At 34.1% G+C, this 22,446-nt stretch overlaps 1 long non-coding RNA gene and 2 pseudogenes across 3 annotated transcripts; 2 read left to right on the top strand and 1 right to left on the bottom strand.

Moving 5' to 3' along the window:
- Nucleotides 1-1,209: 1,209 nt before the first annotated feature.
- Nucleotides 1,210-2,056, top strand: LOC149189804 (ricin B-like lectin R40G2; annotated as a pseudogene). The gene is made up of 3 exons (XR_016255608.1): nt 1,210-1,393; nt 1,568-1,752; nt 1,865-2,056. The product of XR_016255608.1 is annotated as a ricin B-like lectin R40G2 (transcript).
- A 143-nt stretch (nt 2,057-2,199) lies between these two features.
- On the top strand, nt 2,200-3,380 carry LOC149189803 (uncharacterized). Its single transcript, XR_016256435.1, has 2 exons — nt 2,200-2,431; nt 3,037-3,380. It is a non-coding gene; the product is annotated as an uncharacterized LOC149189803 (long non-coding RNA).
- Nucleotides 3,381-5,388: 2,008 nt separating this feature from the next.
- Nucleotides 5,389-14,309, bottom strand: LOC149189802 (putative disease resistance protein At5g47280; annotated as a pseudogene). The gene is made up of 6 exons (XR_016255607.1): nt 14,240-14,309; nt 8,006-8,599; nt 7,500-7,912; nt 6,923-7,278; nt 6,416-6,624; nt 5,389-6,269 (listed from the first exon to the last, which is right to left on the bottom strand). The product of XR_016255607.1 is annotated as a putative disease resistance protein At5g47280 (transcript).
- Nucleotides 14,310-22,446: the final 8,137 nt, after the last annotated feature.

Here is a 22,446-nt window from a genome sequence, read left to right as displayed (position 1 = left end):
GAAGAAGCTGCCATTAGAAGACTCATCGCCTGCTAGCTGAAAGTGAAGCGGCGACAGTGCAAAGGCTGCCAGGCCCCGATGCTTCTTGCTTATCCTGTAAAAGAGTGGAAGATTTATATTTCTGAATGAGCCTAAGAATGTCAACATGGAAACGGAAAAAAGATTATCGTTCAAATCCAAGACCTGTAAACTGCCGAGATTCTGGATCGACCACAGAATGGTACCAATCTGGCGATTTTTCGAAAGATTGAGCTGTATTAAGTGTTGGAGCGTGTCCATGGAATCCAGAATTTGGCAGAGACGTTTGCCGTTGAGGGAAAGCGTCTCGAGTAGCGATAATTTTCCGATGAAAGGAGGCGAGCGGCTAGAGGAGGCGAGAAGGAAGTTCGGCTCTTAGTTTCCGAGGACGCCTGCGCTTCACGATGGCTTCTACGGCTATGCGGTGGCCTCTCTAATGGGGCTGTGCATCCTACCTAACAAGTGAGTGTTCGGTGAGTAATGTCTTTATCCTGTACCGAAACACGTGGTACCTTTTCTGGAAAAAGTTGACATTGACTGCTGCTTTGGAGTCTCTAGGATCTGATTCAAGGATCTTGTTTCAATTTCATATCCGCGTGGTGGCGTTTGATTGGCATCACAGATATCGTGTTTGATTAGGTTTTAATGTGAAGCAGGGACATTTTGGAGTACTCTACCTAGGCGGAGGAATTGCCCAGTTTCCGTCACCACCTGGAAAATTGTCTGGTGCCGACCATCGGCAATCCCTCCACCCTACACCCTCCCCTAGCTCTGCCACTGTCCATCCACCACTTCACATTCATTTCCTGACATTCCTTGACAGAGCGGATCGGAGCTGGGAATCCTGACATTTCCTGACAGATCGGATCGGACCTGGAATTGCTGCCGCGGAGAGTTAATGCCATTTCCAATTCAAAATGGAGGAATTGCGAAACCGCGGGCTGCTCACTCACCTTCCTCCTCGACTCGGCGCCTCCCACTCTGCAACTTGGAGAAAGTAAAAAATAAACAGAGAAGAAGAACATCCATAACGCAAATTTTAAACTAGGATTTCAATTCCCATCCATTGTTAGGTGTCGTAATTGGATTCTTTCAATCGACATTGGCTGACCCAAGTTTTCCGCTTTCAATTTTGCTGCTAAATTCAATTACCACCTTGGATTATCTGTTTTAAACCGTTAAAATCTCCTTTTCACCCAAAGTGCTGATGTGGGTAAGGGTTACCAGTGTATCCGACCTGTCCACAACACCCATCTTAATCTAGATGCTAGCGCTAGAGATGATAAGCATCATGTAGCCCTGCATGAGGGGGCAAAGATTGTTCTGTGTAAGTGGAACAAGAAGGAGAGTCAGAAGTGGAAGATCAGCGCAATATGTAAGTTATATGATCCATACTATGGGTAGTGTCTAGCAAGTAGTATGTATGGATGCATGCCTGTTATGTGGTGTTGTGTACAATTTGGTATTCTTGATACTGAAGCCATGACAGTTCTAAAATGGCTTTTGAATTTGAGTGCCGATTTTTAATATTTGTTGGTAAATTGAATAGTGGGTGCTTCACAAGGAGTCCATCCACCATGAGGTGAGCAGAGTTCATTCTATCCACCACAGGCTAATGTCAAGCCACAAGGACATACGGTTAGGATCCATTGTGAAGCCAACCCAGAGTTTTTCTTGGCTGCTCGTGTTGATGTTGCAGTGCTTGCGCTGGAAAACCCACATGATCCTCATCAGGTATGTTCATCAGTTTGAGCTACTTTATTTGAAGCTCGTTGAAAGAATTTGTTCATCTAATTGATGATTTATCACTATCCTTATTCCCCTGTTTGATGGAACCTTTTGTCAGCAATGGATCAAAGTAGATTCATGGGGCCTTCGAGTCAAGGATGAAGATGGCTTCCTAGTGTTTGCCTTGGTGAACAAGGCCACCAGACATGCTCTAAAACACGGGGATAAAGAATGGGACCAAGTAAAACTTTCTATTTCCCTTTTCCTTTTAGTTCCATTGTTTAATATAGCCTCTCCTCTGGATATGTAGAGAAGTCTTATTCACTGCAATGCTATAAACCACCTTAACTTAGGGTTTTAGAATGCCAGGGTCTTGGGCATTATGGACTGCAACAGCGCTGTTTACAACAGTGGTCCCATAATCCATAGTTTTTGTTGAATGTTGTTGAACAGATATACTTGGCAGATTATAATCATGACAAGGCAGAGCAGTCTGTTATGTGTACCTTAAGTGCAGATGTTGGAAATGGGTATCAATATCTAAGGCCTGTGAACAACATTAATTTGAATATGGATGCGAAAGTTGCAGATGGCCATGTTGGAGGAATACATGATGGCAATGAACTCATCCTCTTTGAGTGGAAAAAACAGAGCAACCAGAAATGGAAGCTCCAGCCCATCCATTGTAAGCAATCTAACAATAACAAGTTGTCTTTCAATCTCTTTATTGAAAGTAGCATCATTTCCGTAAGTTTATCAATAGAAAGGACAAGAAAATTAGTATTATGAGAACTGGTAAGTTAGTATTACGAGGACTGGTTGGTTGTTATGTGCAAGTAGCTAAGCTAGCATAAATCCATCTTAGCCCAGGATATTGGGTAGTGTTGTTTGGTTTGTATGTTTGAAATGTACTTTTGGACTATTTATTGTGCTTGTGTTGCCTTCGCATTTGCAAACTAATCAGTGTTAGTAATTTCAGTGGGATGTACAGTGTCAGCAATGCCTTCGTCTGTATTACCAGAAAAGGATGTATAGTATTAGCTATGTCTTCGTCTATATAGAGCATTAGCTATGCCTTCACCTGTATTACCAGAAAAGAATGTACAGTGTTAGCAATGCCCTTGTCTGTATTACTAGAAAAAAAGATGTACAATCTTAGTAATGTACTTGGTCTATTTTACATGCAATTTGCAATGATGGACAGTATTAGTAAAAGTTGCATATCCTCCGAGGATCTTGTTTTTTGACCTTAACATTACTGATATGAGTTTCCATGATCGATGTATGCAGAGGAAGGTTGATATAAATAAAACAAGCTGCAGCAGTGGAGGATCTGCATTTTGTTCTGCAGCCTATTCAGCTTTATAGTATATGGCAAATACGTGTTGTGTTTTTGTCTAAATGTTGATATAGAGAAAGCATATGCTAAGTAATGGTGCAGGAGGATTCTGTACACAATATGTAGTGACCATGGACGCTGGATGTTGTTAAATTTGCGATATAGCCCTATTAACTTCCATATTTATATGGATTGGATATGACTTATTTCAAGAACTTTAACTCTTTTATGGAAGAAGCTTAATATGTGGTGGTTAAGTTATCTATTTTCAATATAATATGTTGTTATTATTTTAGATTGATCAGTGTACAGATGATGATGGTATTTAAGATTTATCATTTACTATGTTATGTTCCGTTAATAGAAATATTGTTCTACCTTGATAAAGAAAACATAATTATATTGGTTAGGGTTTGTTCTATGACAAAAAAACATGCAAATGATATCACAAAGGGTTAGGGTTTGTTCTATCCTATTTGGTTTATTCTTTTATATATATTGAAATTGTTATCTCCTCAAACTGTTTCTAGTTTTTGAATTTTATGGATTTTCTGCCTCAGATTTCCCCTTAATCACAAGTCATTTCAGTGCAATTTTGGAGTGAACTTCACTTGTGTTTGCGGTGTTGGTTTGTTTGTTTGCACAAGTGAGCTCCTGCAACCCTTTACTTGACAATGTGGGGGGTTTGAGAGGCCTAGTGCAAGGGATTCAATTTTGCAAGGGAAGCACAAAATCATTATTTCCCCATCCAACTCTGTAACTACAAAGTTGCTGTATAACTTTAGAATGGAGAATTACAATCCTGGTCACAAGGCAATGCAGGCTGAACTAAGATACATTAGCCATCATGTAATACACATTATTATATTCTATTCATGTTATATCATGTCATGGACATTATCAAACACTTAGACATCATGCAATATGACTTATTTTATTGATGTCATATAGGGTTAGATCTGAAAACTAGAACAATTGTTATAATGCCTAAATATTAACACACTAAATAAGACAAAGGAAAAGCAGAGATTTTTCGATTTTAATCTGCATTACTCTGGCCTAATAAATTGACAGAAATTCAATGATCTTTCACCATTCACACACCTTTCCCCAGGTCATTGAGACCTCAATGACTGAAATCGTAAACCCTGATGCACAAAACCATAGGTAGGTCCGCCCACCTAATATGGGGTCCAAAAAAAATTCCTGAGCCGCTACCCTAGATCCCATATAGGGGGTCGATACCCCAAAGGGGGGCTGCCACCCCACCTGTTGCGCTCCTCGCAACAAAAGGGGGGCGCCAATAACACACACAAGGCAACCCACATGGAGTTGTTTTTGAGTTTGATAGAACCATGAACCCTCAAAAGAAAACTTAGTTACATGGTTAATACAACTTAGAGAAGAAAAAGCATAGCCAAATGGAATTTGCAGATCTTGGACCACTTGAAGCAGTTATGGCTGGAACAACAGAGTAGTCTTTATTTGGTTATTGATTTCTTTAACAGAGATCCGATGGAACCCACATGGAGTTGTTTGTGAGTTTGATAGAACCATGAACCCTCAAAAGAAAACTTAGTTACATGGTTAACACAACTTAGAGAAGAAAAAGCATACCCAAATGGAATTTGCAGATCTTGGACCACTTGAAGCAGTTACGGCTGAGGCAATAGAGTAGTCTTTATTTGGTTATTGATTTATTTAACAGAGATCCGATGGAGAGGACTTCAGCTTTTTCTGAGGGATTTTATCACCTCTGATCTATTAATATGTTTTATATAAGTGATCTGTAGCATCTAATAATATGTTTTATATAAGTAATCTGTTGCATTATTAGAAATTCAATCATAGTTAACAATGGCCATGACCCTTTGCATTCATAAGATTAGATCATCAGCTTTTTCAAATAAAGCATAGTTCGCCAACAAGTTACTGATTTGTTAAGACTAAGTACTTGTTTGTTATTATAAGACACCAAAATATTGAAGTTCAAACCAGTAACTACCAATTTATTCTCAAAAGACTTCATGCGCTCAAAATGTATGAATATATACAGTAATGTACAAACAAGTTAATTGAGAAACCAATAACTACCAATTTATTCTCAAAAGACTTCATGCACTCAAAATGTATGAATATATACAGTAATGTACAAACAAGTTAATTGAGAAAACATGGAACATCCTCGGCTTCCACAACAACCCTAAATTCTAAGAACATAATACCTGTACATCAAATACAATCTTAGAAGCAATCCTTTGTTCTGTTCAAATTTAGGCAATTCACCAGCATAAGTCATTGAATTAAAGGCGTTGAAGTAGCCAAGATGAGGCATCATGAACTTTTTCAATCATAAGCCAATCCAAATTAAAACGTTTTTCAATGACCTCAACTATGAGATCAGGCATGGTAGAGGCTTTGATAGCCAGCCACTGTCATTCAGTGCTCTCATCACAGATTACACATCTGAGAGATCTTAGTTTGGCTAATGCTTTAGGCAGATTTTTCAGTCCAGAGCACTCCCTCATATCCAAAATCTTTAAGTTTGATAGTTGATAAAATTCCATGGGAAGGTCCTTCAAAGGCCTGCATAATGAAATATCAAGAAATTCGAGTTGCTCAAGTGCACAAATGGAAGGAGGAAGCATTGACAGACTTGGGCATGTAGACAATCTCAGCACCCTAAGTGACCTTAACCTCCCAAAGTCATCAGGTAACTTTTGGATAAGATGACAATTAGTGACAGATAACTTCTGGAGGTAAGTTAAATTGCATATGTTTCCAGGCAGTTCCTCCAAATCACTACAGTGGTCAAAGTTAATTTCTTGAAATTTTGGAGACTTTGGAAAGTCATGTCCCTTATCCAATAAAGTCATATTCCCCAAACCCTCACATAGGCATACAGACAACTTTTCCAAGCTCTCTGAGGATCTACAATACTCATAAAGAGGAGACACAATCAACCTCCCAAGTAGTACAAACTTTATTTGAGGAAATGCAGGGAAGCTTGGCAGCCCATGAAGTGTTGAACGCTTAGAACTGTAATTGTATATTATAGCAACCTTCAGTTTTGGCATGGTATGTAAAAATGTTGGAAGACAGTAACGACTGGCAGCGAAAAACAAAGTCAATACTTCCACCTCAGGAAAGTTTATTTGACACCAATTTTTCTCTTCCATTGGACCTACAGTTCCCAGAAATGTAAAAGTCAGTATGCTATGCTGATAAAAAATGTTTATCTAACATCTTAATAAATTTGGAACATAAGTAGATTGATCAAAAAATGATTCAATGTGTAGGCAGTTAAAGAAAACAAGTTTCAGTAGTGACCTGTATGAATTGAAACAAATTGAGCCTTAGATGCCTGATCTTTGAGTGTTAGCCATTTTGTGGGAATATTATCCTCCTTGCTAGGCATAAAAAGCCTCTTACAATGAATGGTACTATCTTGGTTGGCCAGACGGAAGGCTAAATCTCGCATCACATCATGTTGAGAAAAAGAGAGCTCGGAGGCAGAGCCAAATGAGATGGCCCGACACCTGACACATCAAAAACTTATATTAACTAAGAGGAGTGAACTCAAAAGCCTCTTACCTCTGCTGGTTAACACGCTGATCCTACCTTCCTAATTTCTAATAAATCATGTAAAAAAATTAAGCCTAAAATTGCTGGTATAGTTAATTTTTCTCATATGTTTTTGCCTCAAATTTTCTGCAAAGTTCATGCTCTATCAAAGGATGCCACAAGCACAATAAATTAAGTACAGATACAAATATGAACAGAGCAAAACAATCAAACAGGTTTATGAAAGGTAGCAAATCTAAACAAGTTCCTTACCCTGGGTAGCTTGTGAGATTTAGTAGATTACGACTTGCAAGTTCTAACAAGACCACAAAAGCATCTTGCCATTCCATCCCACGGGTGTAAACCCAAATGTCCAACAATGCATCCACGCTGAACTTTCTACCTTTGGGAAATGCCCCCAAGTCCAAAAAGCACTGCTTTGACTCATCATCTAGGACATCTATGCTTGTTTCCAAGCAATGAAAAAGCTCATCTCTGTGATATTCTGATATTGATTGTCCTCTGGAAAGTTTTTTCTTAGCATTTTCCCAAACGGGCCGGGGCTCACCGCGCAAAGAGCTTGCAATAACCTTGAGGGCAAGTGGTAAGCCCTTACACTCTGCTTCAACCTACAAATATAGTGCAGTTAAACATTGGGTTATTTTTTCTACATAAATCCACAGTATTAAAACTTTTCCTGCACTTCTATCATAGGCATTGCAATTTTAAACTTACATAAAACAATTTATTTCCATGAAAAGGACAGAAAATCAATCTGAATTCAACATGCTATCCTCGGATGCAAAGCGTGAAGAATGAGATAGAGAAACAATCAGGGTCTAATTCATACCATTTTAACAATATCCTCATCTTCTGTCATTGGAATCGAAGGTTGTCCAAAGGCCCAAAAGCAGAAAAGTGACAAGGCATCAGCCTTCTGCAACATGGGTATGTTATGCACACGGGTACTGTTTGAAATCGAAATAGTGTAATCCTGTCTTGTTGTGATAATTGTCTTGTATCCCTCTGCTTCAAACAACAACTGTTCCACATTTGATCTTGACCAAACATCGTCCAAAACTACCAAAGTTTTTGGATGGCCTTTTAAACTAAGATTATTCTTCAGTTGGTTGTGTGCATCCTCTATGCTCTGAAAATTAGGCCTTCTGCCACCAATTATCTTATCCCACATAGTCTCCAAGAGGCCCTTTACATTTGGAGAATGCGCAACAGTAATGAAAATTATATTGTTCTAAAAGAAATCTGAAAATTGCAGACAAAAATCGCATTACAAACGAAAGTGAAGCAATAAAATGGAAGTTTGGAGTGAAAATTCAAAAGGGGAATTGCTCTAACCTTTGACTTGGGGATCGTTGCAAAGGGCTAGCGCAAGAGTGGTTTTGCCACTTCCTCCCATACCTTTTACCCCAACTACATTAACCCCATTCTGAAATATTAGGCTTTGTTTGACATCATTCACAAGATTATTCAAACCAACTACGAAATTCGGCATATCCGGGACTTGGGAGTTGAAGCTGCTGCTGGGTTGTTTAGCCATTGTAGTATCATAGGACTCATCAATGGAGGTCTCGAATAACTGGCCTGTACTCATTTGATGAAGCATGAAGGAATTGAAACTGGCATCCTTAGTCATCTTGGCATTAACGCTGTCGATTATATGCCGACCCATTTCTTCCATACGCTTCAATCGTTCCTCACAGGCCTTGGAATCCACGTTTAGCTTGTGGACATCGAGTACAAGGCCTGCCAGGCCTTGGGTGAGCAAAAAATCATTGACATTCTTTTCTACCTTTAGGATTTTCTTTCCATATCGATATCTTCTATATAAATTAAAACTGTTGATTCTCTCTAATTTCTTCACAAGGTGAAGGCCATCTTGCAGCTGGGCTTGAATGTCCTTCAACGGCGGGCCTCTGTGAGATGAGGGTTCTGATTCAAAAGAAATCCTAGAGATTTCATCAATAGTAGGCTTGAGGCCTCAAAGCTTTTGTGTGAGTTCCTTGCTCAAAGATTTGCTGGAAATGATGCTATTCATGATGGTTCTACTTACTATGAACAACTCACTATTGTAATCCCGCTATTCGACTCAGAAATGGAGACGACTACAGCTCCGATTCGATCGGTCAGGAAATGTTAGGATTGCCAGCTCCAATCTGATCTGTCAGGAAATGTCAGGAAGAGTGGTGGACGGAGGGTGGCGGAGCTAGGGGAGGGTGGCGGAGGGCAGAGGAGCAGTGGAAGGAGGGTGGCGGAGCTAGGGGAGGGTGGTGGAGGGCGGAGGGATTGCGGACGCTGGAGTCGGACAATTTTCTAGGTGGCGATAGAAACCGGGCAATTCCTCCGCCTAGGTAGACTACTTCGGGACATTTTTGGTTTTGAGATGAAAGTGCATCCCCTGATTGTATAATCATTGGCTAGTTATAATGGCAAATAAAAAATACAATGAAATTTTATTCTTCTATTTTGTAAAGCTAAGGATGCATCAAAGATTTATTTTTGAAGTGGCAGGTGAAATTGCTGCTTGAAGAAAAAATATATTGTTTTGGAGGAGCAAAGAGGTCTTTTAAGTTAGTCACAGGAAAGTTAGTGATAATTCTTGTGGAAGCTTTGTGATAAAAGTGGAAATTGGTTGATGGCTAACTAACAGAAATTTTGAGTTGTGTTGAATAAAAACAGGTTTAATCATATGTGTCAGTTGTTTTAATGTTTTGTTTAGTGATAATTCTTGTGGAAGTTTTGTGATAAAAGTGGAAATTGGTTGATGGCTAACTAACAAAAATTTTGAGTTGTGTTGAATAAAAACAGATTTAATCATATGTAGTCAGTTTTTTTTAATGTTTTGTTTTTTTTGAAAATTTTCAGTTGGGTTGAATAAAAACAAATTTAATCATATGTAATCAGTTTTTCTAATATTTTGTTTCTTGAGAAGTATATGTTAGTATCTGGTATTTACATTGCGTTATTTATAAGTGTTTTTTATCTATTCAATGTATAAAGGGTATATTTTTATGAAGTTTAGATAGTCTTGCATACTTTTTTATCATTTATTGTTGATGATTTGTACTGTTTAAATTTTTGTTGTTGAGTTTTTGAATATTTGGAGGAGTGGACTATGTATTGGTTGGATGTTTTACGAGTGTACCATGTTGGTTATATTATGGGAGATGTTAACAAAGAGTGGGTGCATTAGTTGCATTGGTTGACTCTTAGAATTTTTTGATGGAATTATTTGTACATTTAGGGGGAGTTTATCAAAACTTTGAATGAATCATGTACTCAAAGTAGTTGATGAAATTGTTTGTACAATAAGGAGAAGATCATAAAAAGGTTGAACTAACCATGCCCTCAAATTACATCCTATTAAAATAACTGTTACATGGTTAGGTTCCTATGTATTTAGGTGGATGGTTGTTCCTCCACAGTTTGGGGATGTTTGCATGATCAAGATGAAAGTAGCAGGATGGACCAAATATAAACCTTCTTAATGATGAGGTTATTTAATTCAAAGTGGAGCATTTGTTGCAAAGGACTTCATGATGATCAATACCTAGCCTAACAGAGTTTAAAGCAAGTACTAAATAAGGAGTGTTGGAATATGTAATTCCTACTTATGTATCATCATGTTGTAAAAATTGATGGTCATTATAGGGTAGAATTTCTCTCTACCATAAAAACTAGATGTCCAAATATTTAGTAAGTTGTTAGATATACTTGAATTTAAAATATCCATTCTAACTAATTAACTTATAGCTTGGTATGAGATTGAGATATTATCTTACCATATAGCTGGAATCAAAATTATATATATACACAATTTAATGTAAAGCTTATAATCAACATTATATATATAGGCAGAAGTGAAAATTTGTTAGGTGGTTCCATTTTTTTGAATAATAATGATGAGTTAGCATGTATCAGTATATAGTAGACAATAATAACTATCCACAATATTTGTGTGACAACTAAATTATGATATATTTTTCTAGTATCTAAAAAAAACTCATTTGTTTTCTTTTTTACACTTCATTTAGGCAAACTGAACTAATCAATCTCTATAGTTTCGAATAATCAAGGTTGGAATTTGGATTTCTCTTTACCCATCATACACTTTTTTTTTTACGTTTTGGGTTCTTATGCTCCCCGTCAAGAAACATTATGTTTAAAATTTTTCCCTTCAAGAGTAATGTTCTTACAATAAATTAACCCTTTACCAATAAATGCTTGATTATAAAATTACCCTTCAATAACATAATTATGTTAAATTTTCACATATTTATCATAAGAAAAAAACAAAATGACCATAACACACAAATGACTTATTAATTCTCGAATCTTGGTTTGAAATTGCATGGAACACTCACAATAAAGTCTTTGGAACTTGAAATCAAATGTCTTTGCGCTAGACATGCCATAGCATTTGTATATATGAGATATGACTAAGGATATCTTATGGGACATATAAGATGACCAACATAGTAAAACTATTGAATGTTATCAATAAAAACTCAAAAGTAGATTAATTAATATGGTTTATGTTATTATTTACTTAATCTAATATATACTAGTGGATCTAAAGATAAAGTACATTTTACCATATATATTTTAGCATTGCTTTGGATAATGAGATATACACTAATGTTAACAAGAATGAATACTTAGTATTTGAACCTTTTAAAAATTAAAAGACTAAAATTATAATAAATGGACATTGTAGATCTCCTAACATCATGTTATAGGATTCTGTTATGATTTCCTCCACTATTACATTCTTAGAGAGAAAATACTTATAAGTATTAAATGTGGTAAAAGCATGCTCCGATCAAATATTTCCTTGTATTTATCACCAACATTGTAGTAAAATCAATAGCTATATATATATATATATATAAACAAAAAAAAAACCATTCTGTATTGAAGTAACATTGAATAAAACCATAAGAAACTCACTCTAAAAGGGCTCCATATAGTATCTAACTAGTTTATTTTTTAGACAAAAGAATTTCATTGAAAAATCAAAATAATTTTCACCTTGGTGTATTATTTAGAGACTATACCCTTTAATCTAACTTGTACACATGTGAATTAAAAATTAAATATATTTAAATTATAATAGTTTGACAACCAGAATTGTGGATGTTTCAACAAAAAAATGTTGAACATTTGAAACATGTTTATTTTTCTTATTGAAAGCATATAATCAATCCTAGGTAGATTACTTGATGGTACATTATCTAATATAAGGTTTGATATAAAAAATAAATATATGACACCCTAAAAGGGCACAAGAACATACCACCAACGTACAGTTTTCAAATCCATCTAATAAGAGAAATTCATTTTACAACAAATTATTAGTTGTTTCAAACTGATGTCACAACTTACAAGTATCTAAATTCTATTGCTCCAATGATAATGTAAGCAAAGAAATGCCTCAGGTTGCATGGAAGCTATGCATTAAATCCAAATAAAAATGGATATTGGATATATGTGCAAAAGAATCTCCTCATATTTAAATGCATCTTGAGAAACATAAAGGGAAAGATGTTATGCCATAGTAGCAAAATGCTCCAATCTAAATGTGTCACTTCTTTTACTACATTTTTAAAAAGGTTGGTAAGATGTGGGCCACCTACGTATATGAAATGTAAATGGATAAAAAAATATAATCAACATCTCATTCTCCAATATGTGGTGTAGTGGGGACTTCAATATTATAGAACTTTATTCTTTTAAGATTAATTTGACATAAAAATGCAATACTTTAACTTTAATTATATTGGATAAAAATATATCATGTTGGACTTCAAATTTGTTTTGTCATAAACATGTTTATGCTTTTGATTCTTTATATTTTTAATCTTTATCTATGTTTAATAGGTTTGGGATTAAAATAAATATATACTTTTTAAAATGATGGGGAGATCAGATTTGAAAAGATTTGTCTACTCTTGTTTGCACGTAAACAAGGCAAGGTGCACTCTACAATATACTCAAATTTAGATTAAACATAATGTGACTAAGTTAAATTAAGTGACATTATTAAGCTTAAAAAATTATAAATTAAGTTTACATTAAAACAAATATATCAAAATAATAAATAATTATTGTTTTTATAATTGAAATATTTTCCTATAAAATATTTTAATAAAAAAAATTTCAGATTTGATCTTTCGCCACTTGGTGTTTCCCAAGATGGATCTAAGTTGCTTTAATTATTAACTACTTTTTTTTTTAAATTTTATTTTGACTAAGCCAAATGTTATAAAAGAAATTACAACATCTCTACCATATTGGAGAGCAATTTGCTCACAAATATTTTAGAAAAGAAGGAAATCCTTGTCGTCTTAAAATATACATTGTAACAAAGAAAATAGAATTTACATCAAAACAAATTTATTAAATGAAAAATTCATTACTTAAATACAATATTAAAAAGATATCCCATTTAATTGAGGTATGTTTTTGATATTGATTATTTTGTTTAGGGAAGTTTATCTAAATATGTTAGAATGATTATTATTATTAATTAAATTATTTCTTATCCGTTAAATGACTTTCTTATGGTTAATTTTAATCAAAATCTAGAAGGGATTTTTGTTGGAGTCATCCGACGGGGAGCGTTGAGCATTGGATTATCCAATTCCCAACAATCTCCCCCCCCAACGCGAGCTAGGTGTGTTTCTAACTCAAAACCTTTGGCTCTGATACCACTTGTTGGAGTCATGATTGCCGTTACACCAAAACCATTCCCAACAATCTTCCCCCCCCCCAACGCTAGCTAGGTGTGTTTCTAACTCAAAACCTTTGGCTCTGATACCACTTGTTGGAGTCACGATTGCCGTTACACCAAAACCCACATGTATTAGTAAATAGACACATCGCTAGTGTTAAGCACATGCCATGAAACACACGGGAGTGTTGAATTATTCTTGTACACGGCCATTAACGGGAGCGTTGAATTATCCTTCTACACCACCATTAACGGGGAGCGTTGGATTATTCAATTTCCAATTTTTTTTAATTTTTAGAGAGCTAAATCCACTTATGCATTCAAAATTTACTTTAAATAACAAAAAATAACAGACTTGCTTGATATTTTAATTAAAAGACGTTAATTCTCATCATTATTCATATAAATATTTTAATTTAAATATAATCAAAATTAACTTTATGCTCCAAATCTTACCTAACAACACAAGAATAAAAATCTTACTTGAAATGCAGCTCCACACAATCAATTATTCATTCTATCAATGTTCAAATAAATCACATTTGTTTTAAACCTAACATCCGCTAAAAACTCAAAAAGTGCTCTTTGGCTAATTTGCATGACATCCACCAAAAGCAACCAAACATCCACCAAAATCCTGTTAGTGCAATTTGGATGACAAAATAATGTGCGAAAACAAAGATAAAAGCAAGGCAGATTTACTTTAGGTTTTCCTGGGCGCCTTCCCGAGGATTTCAAAATTTCATTGAAACGAGCTTAATTTGAAGCATGGTGTGGATGTAAAATTATTCACACACAAGAATTATCACTTTTACAATAGGACCATGACAAAAACATACCCCAAACGAATGGTGAGATACGATCGTTTCCAGAGATAGGATGGTTGCCCGAGGCCGGACAAGTGGCCATATCCAGGGGAACAAACACCTGGAAACTCAGTCTACTACCTTCGCTTCCGCTTTCTTCAATGGGTATTAATGACGTTTTCAGCAAAATGTTAACGGATAAAAATTTCTAACCACCAAATACGTTCACATGCTTTTTTGAAAAAAAAAGATATATGAAAATGCGAATCAAAAAAATATATTTGAAAATGCGAATTTCTTTCTCTTTTGGCTCGTAAGCTTTCGCGAAGATTGGACAATGATCTTCTCTTTTTGGATAGTTTTTAAATGAAAGGTTCGATGTTTGTAAGTTTATTGGAAAGTTAAGCTTAAATGAAACTGAAGCAAACAAATGTTGAAACTTGTTCTATAAATCACACTGGTTGGTTCGAAACGCGTCGACAAATAATTTTCTATGTAATTTTCATCAAAAAATCTCTCTCTAAACTAATGCAGAGATAATTAATATGAAATTTCATATTTATATTTCAAAATATTATCAGCGAAATGCCGATTAAATTAAATTTTACATTCACATGCGTACGAAATGAGAGAACAAGGCATTACATAAACCCAACGACACTGGTTAAGAAATGTGAGTGGACCTTTAAGAACGAGTGTTCTTGCTGCGCTTATATTCACAATTATAAGTTTACATATACATATAATAAACAATGGTACATGGGCATTACTTTTTAATCTAGTTAAAAATTAGTGTGGAATAATAAATATATTGTTTTTATAGTGTTGAATAATAAAAATTTAGTATGTGTTTAAATAAGTTATATTATATTAAAATATTATAGGTAAAATTATGTACTATCAATTAGTAACTTATTAATAACAAATTGATTTTATGACTAATTTATATTTACTTAAATTACTCTAACAACCAAGAAAAATTATATCTACATATAATAAAATAACTATAAATATATATACAAATAATTCAAACATCCTTCCATGTTTAACCAAACTACTCTAACAACCAGTAAAAACTATAATTATATATATTTACACTTAATAAAAATAACTATAAATATATATACAAATCATTCAAACATCCTTCCATGATAAGTTACATTTTAAAATTGTAATTTCATTATATATATAAAAAAAGTTATAAAATCATTTTCTTCATAATATTTTAAGATTAATTATCTTCAAAAATTTTACATGAAACATTTCAAAACTTAAAAAAAAAATCATAAATAAAATTTTCAATTTCAGTAAATCTATTATACTTCAATCCAATTTTATAAAATATAACTATAATATCTAAAAATAAAATAAAATATATAATAAAATATTAATTTGATGTGTCTTATTAAAATATAAGCTATAAGGTGTATTTTAATGCTTTTTATGCAAATTATCTCTATCTTATTTTTAAAAATTTCAAAATTTGATAAAATAAAATATGTCAATTATTTAAACAATTAACTTCACTCTATCCATCAAATTCCAAAATATTCTAAAAATTAACAATTAAATTAAATTCATCATTACAAAACAATAGCAAACTAAAATTATTAACATATTCAAACACTTGATAAATTAATGCTAATCCCATTATTGCTAAGCCATTATCATTCATCACTTGCAAATCTTATTGGTAATGCCATCCCCATCACCACTCCCTCCCAGTATGGCATATGGAGCACTTCTATGATACATGGGAGAACCCAAATCCTATTGGTAATGCCATCACCCATCACCACTCCCTAGCGCTATGGCATATGAAGCACTTTCATGATATGTGGGAGAACCCGGTGTAAAAAGATTGCGATCCTTGAAATTTTATCTAAAATATATTTTGCAGTTATATAAATTCAATAGCATATAATTATCAAGAGTTGATAAGCTTAAAAATATTTATTTTACAATGCATTTTATATTATTAAGATTAAAACTATTATAAAAATTAATGAAATTATAATTTTATTTTAATAAAAAAATAGTAAAGAATATATTAAATTTATGTTTGGAACATGGTCATAAAATAGGGAGATGTTTACTGTTGAAATTAATGGAGCAATGTGTATTACTGGAGTGAGTTTGTTTAGTGGTTGTGTGTTCTAGTTTAGGAATTAGTTCCTACATTCTAAGAGTTAGTTCTAATTCTCCTATTCTCATGTAAACCTATATATTCTTAATGATTAATGATCAAAACTTACAGCGTTGTAGGAGAGGCAATCTCCAGATAAAGCTCCTCACATGTAAACTGTTAAATTTGAAAATATATTCTGTTGTTTTTTCCATTTTAACATGGTATCACAGCACAGCGTTGTGGGAGAGGCAATCTCCAGATAAAGCTCCTCACATGTAAACTGTTAAATTTGAGAATATATTCTGTTGTTTTTTCCATTTTAACATGGTATCACAGCACATAATTAAGTGCCCTCACTGGCGGGATAATTGAGTGCCCTTGCTGGCGGAGAGGAGCTCAAGTGTGGAGTTCCAGTCGTTGGCGAGAGATATTTTCTTTTCCCTCATACAAAGGCGCGTTGGTCAATGATGGTCAAAGAAGGAAGTAGCGCCGCTGTTACTCCGGAATGCACGTTGATCCTCCTTCCCTTAGGAGAATCCTCATTAGCGTGACCTGTGAATACGGGTTTCCATCTCGAAATTCGCGGTGGTTGACTTTTCAATTGTTGTGTATTTCTCATGGCTCGCTAGGCAGGTTGCCGAGTAGATTGCATGGGAGCCTAAGGTTGATCGGTGGCCCTGTCATCGTTGATTGTTGTGGAAGTCGCTGCATTCATCGAAGCGCTTTCACTGCAGATTGGGGTCGTTGAACAGTGAGCGTGGATCGAACACGATGCGATGAGCATCAAGGTTGCAGAAGTGGGATTGCAATCTTGGTTGCCTGTTGTTCTTTGTGCGCATCGGGAGTGGGATGAGTCAGTGACTGCGCAACAGAGTGAGATTAGTGTCCAAAGGCAGAACATCGTGGTTCCCTGGAGCATCCACTCTTCCATTACTTTAACATATCAGAGGAGTGGCATCGTGGTGGCGTAGTGGAAGAGTGGTTTTTCATATTAACGTGGTTGTGGGCTACTACTTGGCTTCACAAGGCAACACGGGATCGATCTTATTTGCAATTTGTGTTGGATAACCAAGGATCCAGTTCCGCAGTCAATGAATTCGGTTCGGATAACTGTGCTGTTGGATTAGCGCGCGGGCGGTCGAGCAGAGTGGTGCCTCTTGAACCATTGATTACTTGTCGACTTGCAGAAGCAAGGTAGAGTCAACCAAGAGTCAATCGACAGCTCCACCAAGAGTCAATCGATAACTAGCTCCACCAAGAGTCGATCAAGGGTTCGACCTTTGTGGCAGCGGTTGCGGATCGTGGCGGAAGAAGCCTTCATATAGTGGATCAGTGTGAGGGCTGATCAAGCTGCCTAAATTAAAGGTGACATCGCCCAAGAATCCTGGTTTTATTGTGGTCCAAAGTCTATTGTATACGACATACGGTGCAAAAGGGTGACTTTGTTAAGGGCAGTGGAAAGTCTAACTGTTATAAGTGTGGAGCAACGTTATGTTTCTTTCCTCTCTCAGTCCCAGTATGATTTGAGCGTAGTAGGGCATACTCATACGAATCAGTGCAGATCTTGTGCCTGGAGGCTGAGGCCCTTCCAACTTGGTTGGTAGTTTTTCGTAGGTAATTTTTTCTTTGAAGATCGCCCTATTGTAAGATCGCTATTTTTTTTTCCCTTTTGAAAGCCTACAAGTTGCAATAGAAGAATCGAAGAACTTTTCTCTAGATCTAGAGATAGATCTAGTTTTTTTATCAATGGTTGGAGGTCGAAAGTTTTTTTTTTTTGCAGTAGACTTGTCATGATGAATAATCAAATGGTAGAGGCGTACTTGAAAGAGAGAAATAAGCTCGATGGGTTCAATTATTCTAATTGGAAATTTAAGTTGCAGACCTTGCTTGAGGGGCAAAGGGCATGGGCGATTGCAAATGGAGATGAGTTGAAGCCAATTGCAGCCGAAGGTGGAACAACTACAACAATACAGGATTCGGAGAAGAGGGAGAACAAAGCAAAAGTGTTGTTGAAATTGTCATTTAAACACTGCATTATCCTTCACATCAGACAGTGTAAATCAACAAGTGATATCTGGAAAACTCTCAAGGATTTGTATGAGATAAAGAATACAAATCTTTTATTGTTCTGGAAGAGCAAGATTCTCTCCATCAAAATGGAGGAGAGTGAATCAATTGCTACATTCATATCTCGGATCAAAAAGTTGAGAAACAAGTTGGTTGATATAGGGGAGACAATATCGAAACTGATCTCATCACAATTACCATGAATGGTATGCCTGAACACAAGGGAGAAAGCCCCCAATTTTGAAGAATTGACAGGGATCTTGATACAAGAGGAAGAGAGGCAGATGACTCTGAAACCCCAAATCTCAGATCTTGCATTAATGACGAAGAAAAATCCTTTCAAAGGGAGAGAAAGCGCTAGACAGAAAGGCGGAGGTACACCACAGAGAAAGCCACCTCAAAGTATGTCTTCGACTAGAAATTATTCAGGGATTAAATGTTTTTACTGTGTTAAATTTGGTCACATTGCTAGGATTTCCATAAGAAGAAGCTTGATGAAGGTCGACATAGACATAAGAAGTATGTAGGGAACTTTGCTGACGAAGATCAGAATCAGAATCTCACTATTTGTATCTGATTCTTCTTTCTCTTTCGAGAATGATGAAGCAAAAACTTGGTTCATGGACTCAAGAGCTTCCATTCACATGACAGGTAACAATCATTGGTTTCAAAATTTTAAAGAAACCAACAGTGGTGCTAATATCTACCTTGGTGATGACAGAGGGTACCAGATTAAGGGGTATGGAAATATTCTTGTGGTATTACCCGATGGTAATATTAGGTGTATTCAAAATGTAATGTATGTACCAGGAATTAAAAGAATCTGATCTCTGTCTCTATGATAATAAGTATCTCAGGGATTTGACTCAATGATTTTGTTGCAATTGCATATCCACATGGTGGCGTTTGATTGGCATCACGAATATCGTGTTTGATCAAGTTTTAATGTGACGCAGGGACATTTTTTATTTTGAGATGAAAGTGCATTGCTTGATTGTATAATCATTGGTGGGTTATCATGGCAAATTAAAAATACAATGAAATTTTATTTTCCTGTTTTGAAAAACTAAGGATGCATCAAAGATTTATTTTTGAAGTGGCAAGGAAATCTTTGAAGTGGCAGGCTTCCTGAAGAAAAAATATATTGTTTTGGAGGAGCAAAGAGGTCTTTTAAGTTTAGTCCAAGGAAAGTTAGTGATAGTTCTTGTGGAAGTTTTGTGATAAAAATGGAAATTGGTTGATGTCTAACCCACACAAATTTTAAGTTGTGTGGAATAAAAATACATTTAATTATATGTAGTCAGTTTTTCTAATGTTTTGTTTTTTGAAAATTTTGAGTTGGGTTGAATAAAAACAAATTTAATCATATGTAGTCAGTTTTTCCAATGTTTTGTTTCTTGAAAAGTATATATTAGTATCTGGTATTTCAATATTGGAGTGGACTATGTATTGGTTGGATGTTCTATGAGTGTATCATGTTGGTTATAATATGGGAGATGTTAGCAAAGAGTGGGTGCATCAGTTGCATTGGCTGACTCTTAGAATTTGTTGATGTAATTATTTGTACATTTAGGGGGAGTTTATCAGAACTTTGAATGAACCATGTACTCAAAGTAGTTGATGAAATTGTTTGTACAATAAGGAGAAGTTCATCAAAAAGTTGAACTAATCATGCCCTCAAATGACATCCTATTAAACTAACTGTTACATGGTTAGCTTCTTATGTATTTAGGTGGATGTTTAGCTTCCTATGTATTCAGGTGGATCGTTGTTCCTCCACAGTTTGGGGATGTTTGCATGATCAAGATGAAAGTAGCAGGATGAACCAAATACAAACCTTCTTAATGATGACGTTATTTAATTCATAGTGGAGCATTTGTTGCAAAGGACTTCATGATGATCAATACCTAGCCTAACGAAGTTTAAAGCAAGTACTCATTAAGGAGTGTTGGAATATGTAATTCCTACTTATGTATCATCATGTTGTAATTATTGATGGTCATTATTGGATAGAATGACTCTCTACCAAAAAAACTAGATGTCCAAATATTTAGTAAGTTGTTACATATACTTGAATTTAAAAGATCCATTCTAACTAATTAATGTATAGCTTGGTATGAGATTGAGATATTCTCTTACTATATAGTTGTAATCAAAATTATATATATATATATATATATATATATATATATATATATCACTTAATACAATTTAAAGTAAAACTTATAATCAACATTATATATATAGACAGAAGTGAAAATTTGTTAAGTGGTTCTAAATTTTTTTGAATAATAATGATGAATTAACATATCTCAGTGTATAATAAGCAATAATAACTGTCCACAGCGTGACAACTAAATTATGATATATTTTTCTAATATCTAAAAAAATCTCATTTGTTTTTTTTTTTAAGACTTCTTAATTAATCAATCTCTATGGTTTCCAATAATGATCATTATTGAGACATGCTTTTTGAAAAAAAGTTCTCCGAAAATGGCCAATTGGAGAATGACTTCCTCTTTTCTGTCTTTTTTAAATCAAAGGTTCCATGCTTGTAGATTCCTTTATCTTGAGACATACTTTTTTGAGATGGAATTTTGTCGGAAATTGGCAACCTACTTTCGCTTTTGGCTCGTGCTCAGACATGCGTTTCCCGATGGTTAGAGAATAACTTCCTCTTTTCAGTTGTTTTTTTAAATGAAAGGTTCCATGTTTGTAGACTCCTTTCTATTTTCGGTCGTGATCCAGACAAGCGCTTTTATTAAGAATCTTTCTCGGAGATTGGACATGTTTCATGTTTGTAAATTCATTGCAAAATCGAGGTTAAAGTTGCCAGTCCCCTTGAAACTGAATTTTTTTCACTTATCACTTCTTTCGTGACATTTAAATGAAACTGAAGCCAATAATGTTGAACAGCAACTAATGCAGAGATAATTAATATGAAAGTTTATATTTGTATTTCAAAGTTAGCATCAATTAAATGCAGATTAAATTAAATTTCACGTTCACATGGGCAGGAAATGAGAGAAAAAGGCATTACATAAACCCAACTACACTGGTTAAGAAATGTGAGTGGACCTTTAAGAACGAGTGTTTGTGCTGAGTTTATATACACCATAATAAGTTAAAAAAAAAAGCAGAATAAATCATGGGCATTAGTTTTAAATTTGGTTAAAAATTAGTGTTAAATGATAAATATATTGTTATTATTTATTATTATTCATCAAAAATTATTAATAAAAAAATTAATATATATTTAAATAAATTATATTACATTAAAATATTATAAGTGAAATTATAGATTATCCAGTAATAGTCTATTAATAATAAATTAATTCTACAACTAATTTATATTTATCTAAACTACTCTCTAACAGTGAAGGAAAAATTATAATTACATACATTCACCCATAATAATAACTATAAATCATCCCAACATTTTTCCATATTTACCCAAACTATTTTAACAAATCTGGAAAGATTATAACAAAATAACTATAAAAATATACAAATAATTCAAACATCCTTCCATGATAAGTCACATTTTAAAATTATAGTTTCATTTTATATATATATATATATATATATATATAAAATTATAAAATTATTTTCATAGTATTTTAATATTATTATCTTTTATATATATATATATATATATATATATATATATATATATATAGTGTGTGTGTGTATATATATTTTTGTAGCTCTTACATGAAACATTTCAAAACATAAAAAATAAAATTTTCAATTTCATCAAATCTATTATACTTTAATAAAACTTCATAAAATATAACTATAATATTTAAAAATATAATAAAAATATTAATTTGATATGTTCTACTAAAGTATAATCAATAAAGTATATCTTAATATTTTTTATGCAGATTATCTTTATCTTTTTCTAACTTTTTCAAAATTCAATGGACAAAATGTGTTAATCAAACAATTAACTTCACTTTATCCATCAAATTTCAAAATATTAAAAAAAATATTAAATTAAAATTTCAAAAAAAAAAAAAAAAACATTAAATTAAATTCAATA

Source organism: Pinus tabuliformis, chromosome 3_1 (assembly GCF_031772625.1).
Source record: "Pinus tabuliformis cultivar Carrire ecotype Pingquan chromosome 3_1, CPIR1, whole genome shotgun sequence".
NCBI classification, from domain to species: domain Eukaryota; kingdom Viridiplantae; phylum Streptophyta; class Pinopsida; order Pinales; family Pinaceae; genus Pinus; species Pinus tabuliformis.
This window is presented reverse-complemented; position numbering and strand designations above follow the sequence as displayed.